The sequence below is a fragment of the Martes martes genome, assembly GCF_963455335.1.
Source record: "Martes martes genome assembly, chromosome: 10".
Lineage (NCBI taxonomy): Eukaryota > Metazoa > Chordata > Mammalia > Carnivora > Mustelidae > Martes > Martes martes.
This window is the reverse complement of record NC_137898.1, coordinates 70,496,545-70,506,770: the sequence shown is the minus strand read 5'-3', so window position 1 is coordinate 70,506,770 and position 10,226 is coordinate 70,496,545.

Below are 10,226 nucleotides of genomic sequence, written 5' to 3'. Positions count from 1 at the left end.
GGTGGCAGGCAGAGGGAGAAGGAGAGAGAGTCCCAAGCAGACTCTGTGCTGAACACTGACTGGGACATCATGACTGGAGCCAAAACCAAGAGTCAGGCACTCAACCAACTACACCACCCAGGCACCCTGAGATAGTTTCCTTTATTTCTAAGTTGTTGAGTAACTTTCATCATAAAAGGTAGTTAATTTTTCTGTTAATTGAGATGATCAATGGTTTTATCCTTAATTTTGTTAATGAGGTATATTACATTAATTGATATTTTTATATTGAACCATCCTTGCTTTCCAAGTGTAAATTCCACTTGGTTACTGTAGATGATTTTTTTTTTAAGATTTTATTTATTTATTTGACAGAGATCACAAGTAGGCAGAGAGGCAGGCAGAGAGAGAGGAGAAAGCAGGCTCTCCATGGAGCAGAGAGCCCAATGCGGGGCTCGATCCCAGGACCCTGGGATCATGACCTGAGCTGAAGGCAGAGGCTTTAACCCACTGAGCCACCCAGGTGCCCCTGTAGATGATCTTTTTAAGGTTCTGTTGAATTCAGTTTTCTAGTGTTTTGTTTAGGATCTTTGCATCAATATTAATCAAGAATACTAGTATATAGTTTTCTTTTCTGGGATCTTTAACTTTCTTGGTTTTGATATCAGGTTAATGCTGTAATGCTGGCCTTATAAAGTGACTTTGGGAGTATTCCATTCTCCTAAATTCATAAGCAGAGTTCGAGGAGGATTCGTGTTAATTCCTTAAATGTTTGGTACAATTCTTCAGTGAAGCCATTTGGTTCTAAGCTTTTCTTTGTGGGGAGCTTTTTAATTACAGCTTGAGTTGCCTTACTAGTTATAAGTATGTTTAGAATTTTATTTCTTTGTGAGTCAGTCTTGTTGGGTTAGATGTTTCTAGGAATTTGTCCATTTTTTTCTAGGTTACCAAATTTGTTGGCATATAATTATTGATAGTAGTTCCTTAGGATCCTTTTTATTTCTGGGACATCAGTTATAAAAAACCTGCTTTCATTTCTAATTTTAGCTATTTGAGTCTTCTTTCTTATTTTCTTAGTTAATCTAGCACCATCATCAACCAGACTCAGAAAGAGAACCTCAGGAAATTATACAAGTGTAAGAAGTACAAGCCCTTGGATCTGCAATCCAAGAAGATAGGTGCGATGTGCTGTGACTGAATGAGCACCAGGAAAACCTAAAGATCAAGAAGGTGAGGATATAACCACTGCAGAAGTACCTGGTTAAGGCCCAAGCATCAGCATCAATAAAACAAAATGGAAAAAAATACAACTGCCATATGATCTGACAATTCTACTTCTTGGTATTTTTCTGAAGGAAACAAAAACGCTATCTCCAAAAGAAATATGCATCCCCATGTTCATTGCAGCGCTACATAATAGCCAAGACATGGACTCAACCTAAATGTTTACTGATGGATGAATGGATAAAGAAAATGTGATATATATACTCAATGAATATTATTCAGCCATAAAAGATGGAAATCTTGCCATTTATCACATGAATGGGCCTTGAGGGCATTATGCTAAATGAAATAAGTCAGACAAAGAAAGACAAATACCACTGATCTCACTTACATGGGGTAACTACAAACAAATAACAACAGCAACAACAAAACCAAGTCATAGATACAAATAACGGATTGCTGATTGCCAGAGGTGGGGGATAAAGGATGGGTGAAATGGTGGCAGTGATCAAAAGGTACAAACATTTAGATACAAATAAGTAAGTCGTGGGGCTATAATGTGACCACATGATGACCACAGTTAATAACACTGTATAGTATATTGAAAGTTGCTAAGACATTAAATCTTGAAAGTTCTCATCACAAGAAAAAGATGTTTGTAATTATGTGTGGTGATAAATGTTAATTCAGCTTATTGTGATTGTTTTGAAATACACACATATATTGTATCATTATGTTATACACCTGAAACTAATTTATGTTAATTATTACTCAGCAAAAAAGAAACCAAAATATAAATACCTAAAAATAATTAAAACTTTGTATTTTATAAAAAGAATCTAAATAAATAGGCTTTTTTATGTGTGAGAAAAATGAAGGGAGTTGTATGACAGTCAACTGTGTTGGACTTGACATTAATTTGCTTGTGTGACTAACTACAGAAAGGGTGCAGGTCAAAGGACCATAAGGGTTGCAGTCTGACACACTCAGCAAGGACTTGCAGGAGGACATATAGGAGGACCAGTAGTGGTCTGACTTTTCTGACATTGATGTCAATTGAGTCTAAACATAGTAAGAGGGATTTGATTTTACTAACCGAATTGAATATATTTGAACTACAATCTGAGGGATTTTAGTTATGCCTATTGAGGTAACAGTTTTAGTTAATATATGGAATAATATATATTTGAGTAATAATTTAAAAAGAGTGCATTGTTTAGTTTCCACATATTTGTGGATTGCCTTGTTTTCCTTCTATTTCTGATTTCATTGTGGTTAGAGAAGATAGTTTGAATGATTTGAATCTTCTTGAACTTTTTAAGACCTGTTTTGTGGTCTAACATGTCTCCCTTGGGGGTATGTTCCAAACTTTGATTTTCTTTTCATTTCCCTTTGTGTGTATTATGTGGATATTTTCTTTGTGACTACCACCACAATAACATGAAACATTTTGAAGTTATAACAATCTATTTTAAACTGATCACTGGAAGTATGATAATCATTTCAGTTGTGTATAGAATCTACTCCTTTACATTTCCACTTTTCCCATTGTATGTTACTGATGATATATAGTTATATCTTTTTGTATTTTATATTCATTAACATAAATGTATGGCCTTTATGTTTTTTAAAATTCTATACTAGATTGTAAAATGATTTGCACATACACTTAAATGTTCTGTATTTGTCTAAATATTTACCTTTACCAGGGAGTTTCACATTTTTGTGTTACTGTTTATTTTTTGCTTTTGTATTTTATCTTATAAAAAGATTTATTTTAGAGAGAAAGGGGGAGAGAGAGAGCAAGAACAGGAGGAGGGGCAGAGGGAGAAAGAGTGAGGGAATCCTGAGGCAGGCTCCCCACTCAGCGTGGAGCACTTCGTGGCTTTTGATCTTATAACTGTGAGATCATGACCTGAGCCAGACTCAAGAGTTGGTTACATAACTGACTGAACCACCTGGGCACCCCTGTGTTACTTTTTTTTTTTTTTAAAGATTTTATTTATTTATTTGATAGAGATCACAAGTAGGCAGAGAGGCAGGCAGAGAGAGAGAGAGAGAGAGAGAGAGAGGAGGAAGCAGACTCCCCACAGAGCAGAGAGCCCGATGCAGGACTTGATCCCAGGACCCTGAGACCATGACCTGAGCTGAAGGCAGAGGCTCAACTCACTGAGCCACCCAGGTGCCCTGTGTTACTCTTTATAGTACTCTTGCTTCAATTTGAAGGAGTCCCTTCAGCATATCTTATAGGGCAAGTCTAGTGATGATGAATTTTTTCAACTTACGCTTGTCTCAGAAATTCTTAATTACTCTTTTGTTTTTGAAGGACAGATTTTCCAGATATAATATCTTTGGTTGCCATTTTTTTTTCTTTCAGTGCTTTGAACATGTCATCCTATTCCCTTCCAGCTTACAAGGTTTCCACTGAGAAATCTGCTAGTAATCTAGTAGCAGCTCTTTTGGACATAATGATTGCCTTTCCTTTGCTTTCAAGATTCTCTCTTCATGACTTTTGACGGTTTGATTATGATGTCTGTTGGTTCCCAAACTGGCTTCTATACATGAAGGGCAAGGAGAGACCAAAGCAAGAAGCAGACCACTCCAGATTGCTAAGTAGAAATTTTAATAAGGAACTTACATAAAAGGTTTGTCTGGGTGGCCACAAGACAAGTAGATCTCTGCCTTCAACCACCAGAAACTTAATTGGTTCAGTAACATATACTGTCCAGGTGTTCTCAGTAACACATTTCTCTCTCAAGGCTGTGTCCTTGAAGAAAGCTCCCACTATGAGAATGGTGGATAGAGTGTATATTCTAGGGACAGGGGAGGGGATAAGGAGCCTCTGATTGTCCAGATCCAGCTTGCAGGTCAACTGGTGATCACATCTTCTTGATTACTTCCTTCAACAATTTATCTCATTGTAAATCCTGTTGGATTTTTCTTAATTGGAATTCCTTGAGCTTCTTGAATTTGTATGTCCATTCTTTTCTCAGATTTGGGAAGATTTTGGCACTTATTTCCTCAAAAATTTTCTCTTTCTTTTCATTCGCGTATGTGGTTCCATTTGATGATATTCCAAAAGTGCCTTAAGCTTTCTTCATTTGTCTTCATCCTTTTTTCTTTTTGCTATTCTGCCACAATAATTTAAAAAGTCTTGTTTTTGATTTCATTGATTCTTTCTTCAGATTGTTATTGAGTATCTTTAGTGAGTTTTTCAATCCAGATATTATATTCCTAAGTTCCAGAATTTCTATTTGGTTCTTCTTCATAGTTTCCATCTCTGTTGATATTCTCATTTTATCCATGTATTATTTTCTTGATTTCCTCTTGTCTATCGGTGCTGTCTTTTAATTCACTGAGCAACTTTATGACAATAATTTGTAATTGTTTTTCTGGTTTATCTCTGTTTCTTGAGGGTTAATTTCTGGAGATAAATTTTTTTCCTTTAAATGTGCCATTTTTCTTGTTTCTTTCTATGGGTCGTTATTTTTTGTTGGGATTTCAGCATTTGAAGAATCACTCCATGCTCCCAGGTTTTTCGATTTTCTTTTTTGCAGGAGGAACTTTCTCTACTCAGCCCAGCTGGAGATTCTTGAGATTGCTTCAGCCTTTTCTGGGGATGCATCTTCTCTGTGCTTGAAGAAGTTTGCCAATTTCTTCTCAAGAGCTCTTGTTGGTGTTACTCTGTGATACTGTGTCCTTTTTGGTGCTGTGGTAGGCTGCAATATTGGAGTTTTACCTAGTGTTTCTGTGGTAAACAGAAACAGTGCATGTTTATGGCTTTTTTTCTCAGACATCCCTATCCTGGCACTCCATTCCTGTTAGTATTTGGATTCAGGTAAGAGAAAATGATTCCTTGGGCAGCCCCCTGAAAGTCAGAATGATGGACATAGGTTTCACTCCTTTCTCTCACCAGGGAGAAGGAAGTTGGGGTTTTTCTCCGAATTGTGCTATACTATGTTGGAGTAATAGTTTCTGGATTTCTTATAAAGGTACTTGGACTGTATTTTATTAAATCTCTGTCTTCATGGTTGACTTTTTAAAAAGTAATCTCTGTGCCCAACATGGGGCTTGAACTTATAACCCTGAGACCAAGAGTCTCATGTTCCACCACCTGAGGCAGCCAGGTGCCCTGACTTTTTTTTTTTTTAATGTTAGTACATAATTTTTTTAAAAAGATTTTATTTATTTGAGAGAGAGAGAGAGAGAGAGAGAGAGAGAGGCAGCACACAAGCAGGGGGAAGGGCAGAGGGAGAGGGGCAAGTTCACTCCCTGCTGAGAAGGGAGCCTGATGTGGGACTCCCTCCCAAGATCCTGAGATCATGACCTGAGCCAAAGTCAGATACTTAACTGACTGAGCCACCCAGGCACCCTTTCAGGTTAGTACTTTGTAAGTTTTGTTCTACTGTTTTCTGGCTAGCACTGTTACCAGTGAGAGTTCTGTTGTCATTCTTATTTCTGTGGGTATTTCTCAGGCTTCTACAAAGATTCTCTTTTTCTTACTGGTTTTAAGCAAGTTGTTTATGACGTAGTGTGGGGATATATTTTCTGGATTTCTTTTGGTTGGAATTCATTGAACTTGAATCTGGGGTTTTTAAAAATTTCAGTTTTTCTGTGGTATAATTAACATATAAAATTGTAAGATATTTAAAGTGTCCGTTATCGTGACTTGATATATGTATATGTTATAAGAGGATTTCCTCCCATCTATTTAATTGACACACCCATCAGCTCACATAATTACTCTTTGTGTGTGTGAGAACATTTAAGTTCTAATCACTTAGCAAGTTTCAATTATATACAGTACAGTATTATCAATTATAGTCTCTATGTTTTACATTAGATCGTCAGATCTATTCATCTTATAGCTTCAGGTTTGTACCCTTTTACACACTGCTCCCTATTTTCCCACCCTAGCCCCCGGCAATGACTTCTCTTTTTCTCTTCTTTTTAAAAAATATCGTATTTATTTAGGGGCACCTTGGTGGCTCAGATGGTTAAGTATCTGCTGTTGGCTCAGGTCATGATCCTGGGGTCCTGGGATTGAGCCCTGCATCAGACTCCCTGCTCTGTGGGGAGCCTGCTTCTCCCACCCCTTTGCCTTTCTCCCTACTTGTGCTCTCGCTCTCTCTCTCCCTTCTCTCAAATAAATAAAACTTCAAAAAAAAAGATTTTATTTATTTGATAGTGCATCCATGTGTGCCCATGAGAAAGAGAGAGAGGGGGAGTGAGTGCACATGTGCAGGGGGAGAGTTGGAGGGAGAGGGAGAACAGACTCCCTCTTGAGCAGAGAGCCTGACCTGAGGCTCCATCCTAGGACACTTGGATCATGACATGAGCAGATGGGCAGAAGCTTAACTGACTGCGCCACCCAGGTGCCCAGCAACCACTTTTCTACTCTTTGATTTATGATTTTGACTTTTTTTTTTTAAAGATTCCACTTATAAATATCATGATACCGTGAAGTATTTTTCTTTTTCTGTCTTATTTCACTTAACATAATGCCCATAATTAGTTCCACCCATGTTGTTGCATATAGCAGGATTTCCTCCTTTCTCTTGGCTGAAGAATATTACTATATATATGTATATAGACACATATATGGTATATTACTTGTATGTTATTATTTATAATATAATTATTCAATGATAATTGTATGTATTATCCTATACATATTAGTTTTTAAGATTTGTTTAGAGAGAGAGTGCGAGCATGAGTTGGGGGGTGCAGAGGGAGAGGGAGATAATCTCAAGCATACTCCACACTGAGTGTAGAGCCTGATGCAGGGTTTGATCTCATGACCCAGAGATCATGACCTGAGCCAAAATCAAGAGTGGGATGCTTAATGGACTGAGCCACCCAGGTGCAGTCCAATATTCTAATAATATTCCAATATTATTATATTGGAACATATATTATACATTATTGTACATATTATATACAATGTATATAGAAACAATAGAGTGTATATATCTCTCCATCTTAATCCATTCATCCACTGATGGACATTAAAGTTGTTTCCATATTTTGACTCTTGTGAATAATGCTGCAATAAACATGGGAATATAGATCTCTTTAATATCACGTTTTCAATTATTTTGGATATATATCCAGGAATGGGATTGCTGGATAATATGGTAGTTCTATTTTTAATTTTTTGAGAAAACTCCATACTGTTTTCCATAGTGGCTGCACTAATTTACATACCCACCAACACCGCACAAGGATTCCCTTTTCTCTACATCCTCACCAACATTTTTTTATCTCTTGTCTTTTTGATGGTAGTCATTCTAATAGGTATGAGTTGCTATCTCATTGTGATTTGGGTTTGCATTTCCCGGATGATTAGTGATGTTGAGCACCTTTTTGGGTAACTGCTGGCCATTTATGTCTTTCTGGAAAAATATATTAGGTTCCTTTGCCCATTTAAAAATCATATTATTTGCTTTTTGCTTTGAGTTGTATGAATTTCTTATATACTTTGGATGTTAGGTTATCAGATATATGGTTTGCAAATATTTTCTCCTACTCAGTAGGTTGTCTTTTCATTTTGTTGATAGTTTACTTTGTTGTGCAGAAACTTTTTAATTTGATATGGTTCCCCCCCCTTTTTTAAAAAATTTTTGCTTTTGTTGCAGGTATCAAATAGAAGAAAAAAATCATTGCCAAGACTGATGTCATGAACTTTACCCCCTGTGTTTTCTTCTAAGAGTTTTAGGACCTTAGGTCTTAAGTCTTTAACCTGTTTGAATTGATTTCTTTTTATGTGGTGTGAGATAGGGGTCCAGTTTTATTCTTTTGCATGTGGCTTTCCATGGTCCTGTGTAGGAGATGAATCTCATCAATTAGCCTGGCTTGTTTTCCTCGTTGTCTCTGAAATCTGTGATTTTCCAAGTCACCTTCCTTGTTCTTAGTGGTTTCCAGGAGTTGAACATGTGTCAAAATCCATCAGTGTCTCAGGAGAGGATTTCAGTCCTAAATGTAGGTTGTTTGAAGGCTGGACCTCATAGGCAGGAGCTAGAAAAATATGTAGACTACCTCCAGGGAGAAAGTGGTAGTTCTGAGTTTTTGCCCATTTCCCCAGCACTGGGGTGGGGTATACAGCCACAGGACGTGTTCTTGAGCTCATTAAGAACTTCTTTGTTTACTACAATCCTGTGAGACTACTGAATGCAAGTCCCATTGGCTCTCTGAGCAAGGCAATCCAGGTGCCCATATTTCGGTGGCAACTGATAAAAGCAGAGAGAAAATCGATACAATACATTGAAGGCAATGCAATGTGATACAATCCAATACAAAGCAGGAGGGAAAATCACATGGTTAAGGCAGTTGGAGGAAGTGGAGGAGAAAAGGCAAGAAAGAAGGCAACTTCCCACAGTAGGAACCATATCTTATTTGTTTTTTAAATTTAATTTTATTTTTTCAGTGTTCCAAGACTGTTTATGCACCACACCCAGTGCTCCATGCAATACATACCCTCCTTAATACCCACAACCAGGCTCACCCATCCTCCCACCCCCCTCTCTTCCAAGACCCTCAGTTTGTTTCTGAGTCCAGTCTCTCATGGTTCATCTCCCCCTCCGATTTCCCCCAGTTTGCTTTTCCTTTCCTTCTCCTAATGTCCTCCATGTTATTCCTTCCGTTCCACAAGTGAGTGAAATCATATAATTGACTTTCTCTGCTTGACTTATTTCACTCAGCATAATCTCCTCAGTCCCGTCTATGTTGATAACAAAAGTTGAGTATTCATCCTTTCTGATGGAGATGGAATATTCTGTTGTATATGTGAACCATATCTTTATCCATTTCGTCTGTTGAAGGGCATCTTGTCTCTTTCCATAGTTTGGCTATTGTGGTCATTGCTGCTATGAACATTGGGGTACATATGGCCCGTCTTTTCACTGTATCTGTATCTTTGGGGTAAATATCCGGTAGTGCAATTGCAGGGTCATAGGGAAGCCCTATTTTTATTTTATTTATTTTTTTTTTAAATTTTTTTTTTTGGGGGAAGCCCTATTTTTAATTTCTTAAGGAATCTCCACACTATTTTCCAAAGTGGCTGCACCAACTTGCATTCCCACCAACAGTGTCTTAGTCATTGTTATATACCAAGCAGGGAAAAACAATGTAAACACATATATTGAGCACCACCTATAGCCAGTTATTGGATAGTATTGTTCCATGTACTTTAATCTTTGTAATCCCACTGAAAAGTGATTATTAGTATATCTTGAGGAAACATAGGTTAGATAACTCACCCAATGTGTGATATACAATGTGTTTCATACGCTAGGTCTTGAATCAATATTAGCTGAATAAATGAATACATATTTATTCATATGAGAGTTATCTTGTGGATTTTTTTTTTTTTTTTTTTTTTTGCTGTGCTGCTTCTTTCTAATCTTTCCTAGAAAAATGCTAAAATCTCTAACTGCAGCCAGGGACAGGACTGTGATCATTGGTATGATATCCCAGCAACAATAACAGTAGCAGCAGTAACACATGTAGCCTTCCTGTGAGATGGCCACTGTTTCAATTTATATATATTAACTCATTTAATCTCAACAACACTGTAAAGTCAGTAAAATCTTTATTCTTTATTTTATAGATGAGGAAATGGAGGTGCAGAGAGGTGAAATAGCTTGTTAAAAGTCATCCTGTTGGTAAGTAGTAAAGCCGAGATTTGAACCTGAGAGATGATCTCAGGCTGTACTTAACACCTCTGACCTATCTTGTCTCTAGATACTGCCTTTTACCTAGTGTCAGCTTTGGGTTCAAGCCTGGATCAAGGTTTCCCTAATTTCCTCCTTCAGGCTTCTTACAGACACTTTGGCAAGTTACTGCTTTCTACCGCTGGAGGAAATTATCAGTAGACTTACCAGCTTTTTCTATTGTAGGAAAGGCAATGTGAAGTCATGGAGTAAGGTACCAATCTCCTCAGCTTTCAGGTGGCAGGGAAGGGAATCCTAAGTTAACCTCCCAGATTACTATCTCATCATATGAACAAATAAAACACAGAATTT